Source organism: Oncorhynchus tshawytscha, unplaced genomic scaffold (assembly GCF_018296145.1).
Source record: "Oncorhynchus tshawytscha isolate Ot180627B unplaced genomic scaffold, Otsh_v2.0 Un_contig_9627_pilon_pilon, whole genome shotgun sequence".
Taxonomy (NCBI): domain Eukaryota; kingdom Metazoa; phylum Chordata; class Actinopteri; order Salmoniformes; family Salmonidae; genus Oncorhynchus; species Oncorhynchus tshawytscha.
Window position 1 is genome coordinate 2,501 of NW_024607024.1, and position 13,445 is coordinate 15,945.

Below are 13,445 nucleotides of genomic sequence, written 5' to 3' on the forward strand. Positions count from 1 at the left end.
GACTCTGTATCTGGACTGTGTGAAGGTGGAGAGTCTGAGCTCCAGAGAGGTCTGAACCCAGAGGTCAGCACTGAAGGGGTCACTGTGTTCGGGACACGGCTACTGGATGACCAGGTCTTCGAGGTAGGACTGTGTTGGAGGTAGGACTGTGTTGGAGGTAGGACTGTGTTGGAGGTAGGACTGTGTTGGGGTAGGACTGTGTTGGGGGTAGGACTGTGTTGGAGGTAGGACTGTGTTGGAGGTAGGACTGTGTTGGAGGTAGGACTGTGTTGGAGGTAGGACTGTGTTGGAGGTAGGACTGTGTTGGAGGAAGGACTGTGTTGGGGGTAGGACTGTGTTGGAGGTAGGACTGTGTTGGAGGTAGGACTGTGTTGGAGGTAGGACTGTGTTGGAGGTGGGACTGTGTTGGGGGTAGGACTGTGTTGGAGGTAGGACTGTGTTGGGGGTAGGACTGTGTTGGAGGTAGGACTGTGTTGGAGGTAGGACTGTGTTGGAGGTAGGACTGTGTTGGAGGAAGGACTGTGTTGGGGGAAGTAAGAGTGTGTGTGGGGTTGGATTCTCTGTGTGTGTGGGGTTGGATTCTCTGTGTGTGGGGTTGGATTCTCTCTGTGTGTGGGGTTGGATTCTCTGTGTGTGTGGGGTTGGATTCTCTGTGTGTGGGGTTGGATTCTCTGTGTGTGGGGTTGGATTCTCTGTGTGTGTGGGGTTGGATTCTCTGTGTGTGGGGTTGGATTCTCTCTGTGTGGGGTTGGATTCTCTGTGTGTGGGGTTGGATTCTCTCTGTGTGGGGTTGGATTCTCTGTGTGTGGGGTTGGATTCTCTGTGTGTGTGGGGTTGGATTCTCTGTGTGTAGGGTTGGATTCTCTGTGTGTGTGGGGTTGAATTCTCTGTGTGTGGGGTTGGATTCTCTGTGTGTGTGGGGTTGGATTCTCTCTGTGTGGGGTTGGATTCTCTGTGTGTGGGGTTGGATTCTCTGTGTGTGGGGTTGGATTCTCTGTGTGTGTGGGGTTGGATTCTCTGTGTGTGGGGTTGGATTCTCTCTGTGTGGGGTTGGATTCTCTGTGTGTGGGGTTGGATTCTCTGTGTGTGGGGTTGGATTCTCTGTGTGTGGGGTTGGATTCTCTGTGTGTGGGGTTGGATTCTCTGTGTGTGTGGGGTTGGATTCTCTGTGTGTGGGGTTGGATGCTCTGTGTGTGTGGGGTTGGATTCTCTGTGTGTATGGGGTTGGATTCTCTGTGTGTGTGGGGTTGGATTCTCTGTGTGTGGGGTTGGATTCTCTGTGTGTGTGGTTGGATTCTCTGTGTGTATGGGGTTGGATTCTCTGTGTGTGGGGTTGGATTCTCTGTGTGTGGGGTTGGATTCTCTGTATGTGGGGTTGGATTCTCTGTGTGTGTGGGGTTGGATTCTCTGTGTGTATGGGGTTGGATTCTCTGTGTGTGGGGTTGGATTCTCTGTGTGTGGGGTTGGATTCTCTGTGTGTGTGGGGTTGGATTCTCTGTGTGTATGGGGTTGGATTCTCTGTGTGTGGGGTTGGATTCTCTGTGTGTGGGGTTGGATTCTCTGTGTGTGGGGTTGGATTCTCTGTGTGTGTGGGGTTGGATTCTCTGTGTGTAGGGTTGGATTCTCTGTGTGTGTGGGGTTGAATTCTCTGTGTGTGTGGGGTTGGATTCTCTGTGTGTGGGGTTGGATTCTCTGTGTGTGGGGTTGGATTCTCTCTGTGTGGGGTTGGATTCTCTCTGTGTGGGGTTGAATTCTCTGTGTGTGTGGGGTTGGATTCTCTGTGTGTGGGGTTGGATTCTCTGTGTGTGGGGTTGGATTCTCTGTGTGTGGGGTTGGATTCTCTGTGTGTGTGGGGTTGGATTCTCTGTGTGTGGGGTTGGATTCTCTCTGTGTGGGGTTGGATTCTCTGTGTGTGGGGTTGGATTCTCTGTGTGTGTGGGGTTGGATTCTCTGTGTGTGTGGGGTTGGATTCTCTGGATTCTCTCACACACACCCACACACACACACCTGCACACACATGCCCCCCACCCGCCAGTCACCGAGCAGGTACACACACACACACACACACACACACACACACACACACACACACACACACACACACACACACACACACACACACACACACAGAGCACTAACTCTATATCTCTCTACAGCCCCTCTTGTGGTCATGTGTATGTACTTCACCCTGTCCCCTGACATATCCCATCTAACATGACAGAATATTTAATTCATAAATAAAGATGTTATGTCATTGTTATATAGATATATGTTTTTGTCCTAGACTCAGAAGACAATCTCTGGTTACTGGATAAATTCCGTCTGGGATTTCCAGTTTGGTTTAAAACTACCTGCCTGTGTTGTTTGTGTTGTGGAACCCTGTCCTACAGCAGAATGACCTTTAACCCCAGTGTGTGTGTAGTTAACTCTGGAGACAATTAACTGGTGAGGGACGATGAAAGAGCCTGTAAAATCACATTGATCACACACACACACACAAGCATTGCCAAAGCTCAAGCAAATCTACAGACACACATATTAGACTCTCTGGTTGACAATCACATTAAATACAGTCACTGATAGGTAATCACATTAATTCAGTCACTGATAGGTAATCACATTCATTTAGTCACCGATAGGTAATCACGTTCATTCAGTCACCGATAGGTAATCACATTCATTCAGTCACCGATAGGTAATCACGTTCATTCAGTCACCGATAGGTAATCACGTTCATTCAGTCACCGATAGGTAATTACATTCATTCAGTTACTGAAAGGTAATCACATTCATTCAGTCACCGATAGGTAATCACATTCATTCAGTCACCGATAGGTAATTACATTCATTCAGTCACAGATAGGTAATCACATTCATTCAGTCACTGATAGGCAATTACATTCATTCAGTCACTGATAGGTAATCACATTCATTCAGTCACTGATAGGTAATTACATTCATTCAGTCACTGATAGGTAATCACATTCATTCAGTCACCGATAGGTAATTACATTCATTCAGTCACTGATAGGTAATCACATTCATTCAGTCACCAGTAGGTAATTACATTCATTCAGTCACTGATAGGTAATCACATTCATTCAGTCACCGATAGGTCATCACATTCATTCAGTCACCGATAGGTAATTACATTCATTCAGTCACTGATAGGTAATCACATTCATTCAGTCACCGATAGGTCATCACATTCATTCAGTCACTGATAGGTCATCACATTCATTCAGTCACCGATAGGTAATTACATTCATTTAGTCACTGATAGGTAATCACATTCATTCAGTCACTGATAGGTAATCACATTAATTCAGTCACCGATAGGTAATTACATTCATTCAGTCACCGATAGGTAATCACATTCATTCAGTCACTGATAGGTTATCACATTCATTCAGTCACTGATAGGTTATCACATTCATTCAGTCACTGATAGGTAATCACATTCATTCAGTCACTGATAGGTAATTACATTCATTCAGTCACTGATAGGTAATTACATTAATTCAGTCACCGATAGGTCATCACATTCATTCAGTCACCGATAGGTAATCACATTCATTCAGTCACCGATAGGTAATCACATTCATTCAGTCACTGATAGGTAATCACATTCATTCAGTCACCGATAGGTAATCACATTCATTCAGTCACTGATAGGTAATCACATTCATTCAGTCACCGATAGGTAATTACATTCATTCAGTCACCGATAGGTATCACATTCATTCAGTCACCGATAGGTTATCACATTCATTCAGTCACCGATAGGTTATCACATTCATTCAGTCACCGATAGGTAATCACATTCATTCAGTCACTGATAGGTAATTACATTCATTCAGTCACCGATAGGTATCACATTCATTCAGTCACCGATAGGTAATTACATTCATTCAGTCACCGATAGGTAATTACATTCATTCAGTCACCGATAGGTAATTACATTCATTCAGTCACTGATAGGTAATTACATTCATTCAGTCACCGATAGGTATCACATTCATTCAGTCACCGATAGGTAATTACATTCATTCAGTCACCGATAGGTAATCACATTCATTCAGTCACCGATAGGTAATTACATTCATTCAGTCACCGATAGGTAATTACATTCATTCAGTCACCGATAGGTAATCACATTCATTCAGTCACTGATAGGTTATCACATTCATTCAGTCACTGATAGGTTATCACATTCATTCAGTCACTGATAGGTAATCACATTCATTCAGTCACTGATAGGTAATTACATTCATTCAGTCACCGATAGGTATCACATCCATTCAGTCACCGATAGGTAATTACATTCATTCAGTCACCGATAGGTAATTACATTCATTCAGTCACCGATAGGTAATTACATTCATTCAGTCACTGATAGGTAATTACATTCATTCAGTCACCGATAGGTATCACATTCATTCAGTCACCGATAGGTAATTACATTCATTCAGTCACCGATAGGTAATTACATTCATTCAGTCACCGATAGGTAATTACATTCATTCAGTCACTGATAGGTAATTACATTCATTCAGTCACCGATAGGTAATCACATTCATTCAGTCACCGATAGGTAATTACATTCATTCAGTCACCGATAGGTATCACATTCATTCAGTCACCGATAGGTAATCACATTCATTCAGTCACAGTTCATAATACAAAGAAACATGAATACAAAGAAACATGGTGTGTTTCATGTGTTTTATTAATGTGTGTTTCATGTGTTTTATTAATGTGTGTGTTTCATGTGTTTTATTAATGTGTGTTTCATGTGTTTTATTAATGAGTGTGTTTCATGTGTTTTATTAATGTGTGTTTCATGTGTTTTATTAATGAGTGTGTTTCATGTGTTTTATTAATGTGTGTGTTTCATGTGTTTTATTAATGAGTGTGTTTCAACTATGTTATTAATGTGTATGTGTCCACAGGGAGAAATCCAACAATTGTTGATCGTAGCCGACCCCAGAGCTGCAGAGACCTACTGTCAAGACTACATTCCCGACTGCCACGCCCCTTTACCCTACGACAGCCTATCACAAGAGACTGAGGAGGTGAGTTCCCTTTAGGCAGCCTATCAAGAGACAGGGAGGTGATGATGAGAGTCTCATTAGACAGCCTATTCTATGACAGAGGTATCTTGATCTCTTTCTTTCCATTCATTGCAGTATCTCTCTCTCTCCTCCCCCCCCTCTCTCTCTCCCTCCCCTCTCTATCTCTCTCTCCCTCCCTCTCTATCTCTCTCTCCCTCCCTCTCTATCTCTCACTCCCTCCCTCTCTATCTCTCTCTCCCTCCCCTCTCTATCTCTCTCTCCCTCCCCTCTCTATCTCTCTCTCCCTCCCCTCCTCTATCTCTCTCTCCCTCCCCTCTCTATCTCTCTCTCTCCTCCCCCTCTCTCTCTCTCCCCCTCCCTCTCTATCTCTCTCTCCCTCCCCTCTCTATCTCTCTCTCCCTCCCCTCTCTATCTCTCTCTCTCTCTCTCTCTCTCTCTCTCTCTCTCACTCCCCTCTCTCTCTCCCTCCCTCTCTATCTCTCTCTCCCTCCCCACTCTCTCTCTCCCTCCCCACTCTCTTTCTCTCCCACCCCTCTCTATCTCTCTCTCCCTCCCCTCTATCTCTCTCTCCCTCCCTCTCTATCTCTCTCTCCCTCCCCTCTCTATCTCTCACTCCCTCCCATCTATCTCTCTCTCCCTCCCCTCTCTATCTCTCTCTCTCCCTCCCCTCTCTATCTCTCTCCCTCCCCACTCTCTCTCTCCCTCCCCTCTCTATCTCTCTCTCCCTCCCCCTCTCTCTCTCCCTCCCTCTCTATCTCTCTCTCCCACCCCTCTCTATCTCTCTCTCCCTCCCCTCTCTATCTCTCTCTCTCCCTCCCCTCTCTATCTCTCTCTCCCTCCCCCCCTCTCTCTCTCCCTCCCCTCTCTATCTCTCTCTCCCTCCCCACTCTCTCTCTCCCTCCCCTCTCTCTCTCTCTCTCCCTCTCCACTCTCTCTCTCCCTCCCCACTCTCTCTCTCCCTCCCCTCTCTCTATCTCTCTCTCCCACCCCTCTCTATCTCTCTCTCCCTCCTCTATCTCTCACTCCCACCCCTCTCTATCTCTCTCTCCCTCCCCTCTATCTCTCTCTCCCCCTCTCTATCTCTCTCTCTCTCCCTCCCCCTCTCTCTCTCTCCCTCCCCCTCTCTCTCCCACCCCTCTCTATCTCTCTCTCCCTCCCCTCTCTATCTCTCTCTCTCCCTCCCCTCTCTATCTCTCTCTCCCTCCCCACTCTCTCTCTCCCTCTCCCCCCCTCTCTATCTCTCTCTCCCACCCCTCTCTATCTCTCTCTCCCTCCCTCTATCTCTCTCTCCCCCTCTCCCTCTCTCTCTCCCCCTCTCTCTCCCTCCCTCTCTCTCTCCCTCCCTCCTCTCTCTCTCTCTCCCTCCCCTCTCTCTATCTCTCTCTATCTCTCTCTCCCTCCCTCTATCTCTCTCTCTCTCCCTCCCCCTCTCTCTCTCTCTCTCCCTCCCCTCTCTCTCCCTCCACTCTCTCTCTCTCTCTCTCCCTCCCTTCCCCTCTTTATCTGCCCTCTATAGCCAGTGTTCCTATGTGCCAGTGTTCCATGTACCAGTGTTCCATGTGCTAGAGTTCTGTGTGCCAGTGTTCTGTGCCAGTGTTCTGTGTGTCAGTGTTCCGTGTGCCAGTGTTCCGTGTGCCAGTGTTCCGTGTGCCAGTGTTCCGTGTGCCAGTGTTCCGTGTGCCAGTGTTCCGTGTGCCAGTGTTCCGTGTGCCAGTGTTCCGTGTGCCAGTGTTCCATGTGCCAGTGTTCCATGTGCCAGTGTTCCATGTGCCAGTGTTCCGTGTGTCAGTGTTCCGTGTGCCAGTGTTCCGTGTGCCAGTGTTCCGTGTGTCAGTGTTCCTTGTACCAGTGTTCCATGTGCCCACCTCTCTTCCTCCGTCCCCTGTTCGATTTAACTCCTGCCTCACTCCATGGCCTCTGAACACACCGTGTGTGTGTGTGTTTGTGTGTGTAGGAGACAAAGCCCGCCAGGAGAGTGAAGGTGGAGGAGTTTGATGAGTTTGACTACAGTGACCTTTACGACGACCTCTCTGTCTCCACGGTTACCGTGAGACCCAACATCACAGAGTATGAGGTGAGAGGTGACCTCCACAGTACCTGACCAGACACAGAAAGATAAACAATAAAACAATAAGTTGAAAAAAAGAGAATGATCTGGACACCATGTCTAATGTTGCTCTCTCTGAGCATTCCATTTCAACCATCCATTCATTCTCTCAGGATTGGACTGTTCTGTGGTTCTAATCAGAGAACTAGAATGTCATTGTGGTTCTGCGGTTCTAATCAGAGAACTAGAATGTCATTGTCGTTCTGTGGTTCTAATCAGAGAACTAGAATGTCATTGAGGTTCTGTGGTTCTAATCAGAGAACTAGAATGTCATTGTGGTTCTGTGGTCCTAATCAGAGAACTAGAATGTCATTGTGGTTCTGTGGTTCTAATCAGAGAACTAGAATGTCATTGAGGTTCTGTGGTTCTAATCAGAGAACTAGAATGTCATTGTCGTTCTAATTAGAGAACTAGAATGTCATTGTGGTTCTGTGGTTCTAATCAGAGAACTAGGATGTCATTGTGGTTCTGTTGTTCTAATCAGAGAACTAGAATGTCATTGTGGTTCTGTGGTTCTAATCAGAGAACTAGAATGTCATTGTGGTTCTGTGGTTCTAATCAGAGAACTAGAATGTCATTGTGGTTATGTGGTTCTAATCAGAGAACTAGAACGTCATTGTGGTTCTGTGGTTCTTATCAGAGAACTAGAATGTCATTGTGGTTCTGTGGTTCTTATCAGAGAACTAGAATACCTTTGTGGTTCTGTAGTTCCAATTATAACCAGTATTCTAGCTCTAGTGGTTCAGCTCAAGATTACATTCTGAAATGTCTTCTTGTGCTACTGTTGACTGTGGATATGATGATGATGATCTGTGTCTGTGTGTGTGTGTGTGTGTGTGTGTGACAGATTGTAGAGTACGAAGACTACGACAACGAAACAGATGAGTACGAGGTCAGAGAGTATGAATACGAGGAGGAATTTGAAGATCGATACGGATTGGCCGAGAGGGAGAGGGCGGAGTCCTGGAACGGACAGGTACATCTCACAATGCAATGTCTGTCAGCAACTCAACACTAAACAACTACTCTTTTGTACTCTAACTAGAGATGTGTGCTTGTGGGGTGTGTGTGTGTGTGTGTGTGTCTGTGTGTGTGTGTGTGTGTTCCTCTCTACCAGGAAAGAATAGAGAAAGGAGAGAAAGGAGAACAATCCTACTTTGGAGCAGTAAGTACACACACACACACACACACACACACACACACACACACACACACACACACACACACACACACACACACACACACACACACACACACACACACACACACACACACACACTTCAAATAGCCACTCGTAATAATTTCATGTTTTCTCTGGCATCTTGCAGAGCACCTTAATCACAGGCCGGGGGTCTTCCAGGACCAGAGGTGAGTCAGTGGTGTTATTTAGTGTATTCCTCTATATCAAGGGGGGGTATGACCCCCTGGCACTTCAATCCGGTCCGCCTGGCACTTCAATCCGGCCCCTGGCACTTCAATCCGGCCCCTCGGGCACTTCAATCTGGCCCGCCTGGCACTTCAATCCGCCCCTGGCACTTCAATCCGGCCCGTCTGGCCTGGCACTTCCGGCCCCGGGCACTTCCAATCCGGCCCGCCCCTTCAATCCGGCCCGCCTGGCACTTCAATCCGGTCTGGCACTTCAATCCGGCCCGCCTGGCACTTCAATCCGGTCCACCTGGCACTTCAATCCGGCCCCGGGCACTTCAATCCGGCCCGCCTGGCACTTCAATCCGGCCCGCCTGGCACTTCAATCCGTCCGCCTGGCACTTCAATCCGGCCCGCCTGGCACTTCAATCCGGTCCACCTGGCACTTCAATCCGGTCCACCTGGCACTTCAATCCGGTCCACCTGGCACTTCAATCCGGTCCACCTGGCACTTCAATCCGGTCCGCCTGGCACTTCAATCCGGCCCGCCTGGCACTTCAATCGGTCCGCCTGGCACTTCAATCCGGTCCACCTGGCCCGCCCCTGGCACTTCAACTCCCAATCCGGCCCCGGGCACTTCAATCCGGCCCGCCTGGCACTTCAATCCGGCCCGCCTGGCACTTCAATCCGGTCCGCCTGGCACTTCAATCCGGCCCGCCTGGCACTTCAATCCGGTCCACCTGGCACTTCAATCCGGCTCGCGAGACAAGAGAAAAAGATATACATTTTTTTACCCATTTTTCGTGGTATCCAATTGGTAGTTACAGTCTTGTCCCATCGCTGCAACTCCAGTAAGGACTCAGGAGAGGCGAAAGTCGAGAGCCGTGCATCCTCCGAAACACGACCCAGTCAAGCCGCACTGCTTCTTGACACAATGCCCGCTTAACCCCGGAAGCCAGCTGCACCAGTGTGTCGGAGGAAACCTGGCGACCGTGTCAGTGTGCACTGCGTACGGCCCGCCACAGGTGTTGCTAGAGCGCGATGGGCCACGGAAACCTCGGCCTGCCGAACCCTCTCGATGCAGTGCTTTAGTCCGCTTCACCACTCGGGAGGCCCCCACAAATGGATTCTAACCAACAATTGGTCCCCCAAAAGATGCGTCTCTCCGTTGAATTTCAAAATCTCGATGTGGCCCTCGAGCCCCTGTTCTATATTGTCTCTGTCACCCTGTTGTGTTTCATTGGTTCAGTTTCTCTCTCCACTACACCTGTTGTGTTTCATTGGTTCAGTTTCTCTCTCCACTACACCTGTTGTGTTTCATTGGTTCAGTTTCTCTCTCCACTACACCTGTTGTGTTTCATTGGTTCAGTTTCTCTCTCCACTACACCTGTTGTGTTTCATTGGTCCAGTTTCTCTCTCCACTACACCTGTTGTGTTTCATTGGTTCAGTTTCAGTGTTTCTTAATCCTGATTCTGGGGATGTAAAGGGACATGAATGTTTTTGCCAATAACACAACTGATTCCACTAACCAAAGGTTTGATGATGTGTTGACTAGTGGAATCAGCTATATAGTAATGGGAAAAATGGGCAAAAACAAAAATATGCACCTTTTTGGGTCCCGGGACCAGGATTAAGAAACACTACACTGTACTGTATACTGTACTGTGTCCTCTCTCCAGGGAGAACAAGGACCCCAGGGGCCCACAGGACTGGTAGGACCTCAAGGAGACCTAGGAGAACTGGTGAGTTACAAACTAACATACACTCTCTCTCTCTCTGTCTCAAACACATATTAACACACACACCTTCTGTCTCTCTCATGCATTTTCACCATCTATCTCTCACAACACACACTTTCAGGTGAACACACCATACATTGTATCAGTCTCTCTCTCTCTCTGCCTGGGACATTGTATCAGTCTGTCTCTCTCTCTCTCTGCCTGGGACATTGTATCAGTCTGTCTCTCTCTCTCTGCCTGGGACTTCCAATTCAGGAAGTAAATGTCATTCTTTATCATCATAATTATCTCCATCCCCTTCCTCAGGGTCCTCCAGGCCGGCCAGGTCTCAACGGGGCTGATGGGATACCAGGTCCTCCAGGGAACATCCTCGTTGTTCAGGTAAGAACCTGTAACGTTTATTCAAATCGTGTGTTTATTCAAATCGTTCAACTGAAATTGTTACGAACATGTTCGCCACAAACACCTTGTTGAACACACCACTGGTTTCTAAATCTGACTGAAGCCCAGCAGCTCTCTGGCCTCCAGGAGCCGGGTCAGTAGCCTGCAGTAACCCAGCAGCTCTCTGGCCCTCCAGGAGCCGGGTCAGTAGCCTGCAGTAACCCAGCAGCTCTCTGGCCCTCCAGGAGCCGGGTCAGTAGCCTGCAGTAACCCAGCAGCTCTCTGGCCCTCCAGGAGCCGGGTCAGTAGCCTGCAGTAACCCAGCAGCTCTCTGGCCCTCTCCAGGAGCCGGGTCAGTAGCCTGCAGTAACCCAGCAGCTCTCTGGCCCTCCAGGAGCCGGGTCAGTAGCCTGCAGTAACCCAGCAGCTCTCTGGCCCTCCAGGAGCCGGGTCAGTAGCCTGCAGTAACCCAGCAGCTCTCTGGCCCTCCAGGAGCCGGGTCAGTAGCCTGCAGTAACCCAGCAGCTCTCTGGCCCTCCAGGAGCCGGGTCAGTAGCCTGCAGTAACCCAGCAGCTCTCTCTGGCCCTCCAGGAGCCGGGTCAGTAGCCTGCAGTAACCCAGCAGCTCTCTGGCCCTCCAGGAGCCGGGTCAGTAGCTTCTTCCTGCCACCGGGGGTGGGGGTGACTACTGTGACCAATATTTATATATATATTTTATTTAACCAGGCAAGTCAGTTAAGAACAAATTCTTATTTACAATGACAGCCTACCAGGGAGCAGTGGGTTAACTGGCTTGTTCAGGGGCAGAACGACTGATTTTTAGCTGGTCAGCTCAGGGATTCGATCCAGCAACCTTTTGGTTACTGGTCCAACACTCTAACCACTAGGCTACCTGCCACCCCTACACTCTAACCACTAGTCTACCTGCACTCTAACCACTAGGCTACCTGCCACCCCTACACTTTAACCACTAGGCTACCTGCCACCCCTACACTCTAACCACTAGGCTACCTGCCGTCCCCTACACTCTAACCACTAGGCTACCTGCCTCTAACCACTAACCCTACACTCTAACCACTAGGCTACCTGCCACCCCTACACTGTAACCACTAGGCTACCTGCCTCTAACCACTAGGCTACCTACCCCCTACACTCTAACCACTAGGCTACCTGCCCCCTACACTCTAACCACTAGGCTACCTGCCCCCCCCTACACTCTAACCACTAGGCTACCCCCCTACACTCTAACCACTAGGCTACCTGCCCCCTACACTCTAACCACTAGGCTACCTGCCGCCCTACACTCTAACCACTAGGCTACCTGCCCCCCCTACACTCTAACCACTAGGCTACCTGCCGCCCCTACACTCTAACCACTAGGCTACCTGCCCCTACCCCCCTACACTCTAACCACTAGGCTACCTGCCGCCCCTACACTCTAACCACTAGGCTACCTGCCGCCCCTACACTCTAACCACTAGGCTACCTGCCGCCCCTACACTCTAACCACTAGGCTACCTGCCGCCCCTACACTCTAACCACTAGGCTACCTGCCGCCCCTACACTCTAACCACTAGGCTACCTGCCCCCTACACTCTAACCTGCCTGCCCCCTACACTCTAACCACTAGGCTACCTGCCGCCCCTACACTCTAACCACTAGGCTACCTGCCGCCCCTACACTCTAACCTGCCGCCCCTACACTCTAACCACTAGGCTACCTGCCGCCCCTACACTCTAACCACTAGGCTACCTGTAAAAGTCTGCATTATGTCTTTAGTTCCAATGAGATGGAGACCCACTAACAGATGTGAGTGTGTGTGTGTGTGTGTGTGTGTGTGTGTGTGTGTGTGTGTGTGTGTGTGTGTGTGTGTGTGTGTGTGTGTGTAGTTCCAGGCAGGTGGTGTCCAACTAACAGGACCAGTGATATCAGCCCAGGAGGCTCAAGCCCAGGCCATCCTACAACAGACCAAGGTAAAGACAGCAACATCACTGTAACATCACCTTATATTTGACCATAATATACTGTTACAGCAGACCACAGTGATGACCAAAATATAACCATATATAACCATACTGTTACAGCAGACCACAGTGATGACCAAAATATAACCATATATAACCATACTGTTACAGCAGACCACAGTGATGACCAAAATATAACCATACTGCTACAGCATACCACAGTGATGACCATAATATAACCATACTGCTACAGCATACCACAGTGATGACCATAATATAACCATACTGCTACAGCATACCACAGTGATGACCATAATATAACCATACTGCTACAGCAGACCACAGTGATGACCAAAATATAACCATACTGCTACAGCATACCACAGTGATGACCATAATATAACCATATTATAACCATATATAACCATACTGCTACAGCAGACCACTGTGATGACCATAATATAACCATAATATAACCATAATATAACCATAGTATAACCATAGTATAACCATACTGCTACAGCAGACCACTGAGATGACCATAATATAACCATAATATAACCATATATAACCATAATATAACATAATATAACCATAGTATAACCATAGTATAACCATACTGCTACAGCAGACCACTGTGATGACCATAATATAACCATATATAACCATATATAACCATAATATAACCATAATATAACCATAATATAACCATAATATAACCATACTGCTACAGACCACTGTGATGACCATAATATAACCATAATATAACCATATTATAACCATAATATAACCATATTATAACCATATTATAAC

The 13,445-nt window shown here is 48.0% G+C and overlaps 1 long non-coding RNA gene and 1 pseudogene across 1 annotated transcript; both read left to right on the forward strand.

The window, feature by feature from the left end:
• LOC121842357 overlaps positions 1-8,520 on the forward strand; it is a 10,314-nt pseudogene extending 1,794 nt beyond the window's left edge.
• A 7-nt stretch (positions 8,521-8,527) lies between these two features.
• Positions 8,528-12,677, forward strand: LOC121842358. Its single transcript, XR_006081077.1, has 4 exons — positions 8,528-8,550; positions 10,228-10,290; positions 10,594-10,668; positions 12,558-12,677. It is a non-coding gene; the product is annotated as an uncharacterized LOC121842358 (long non-coding RNA).
• Positions 12,678-13,445: the final 768 nt, after the last annotated feature.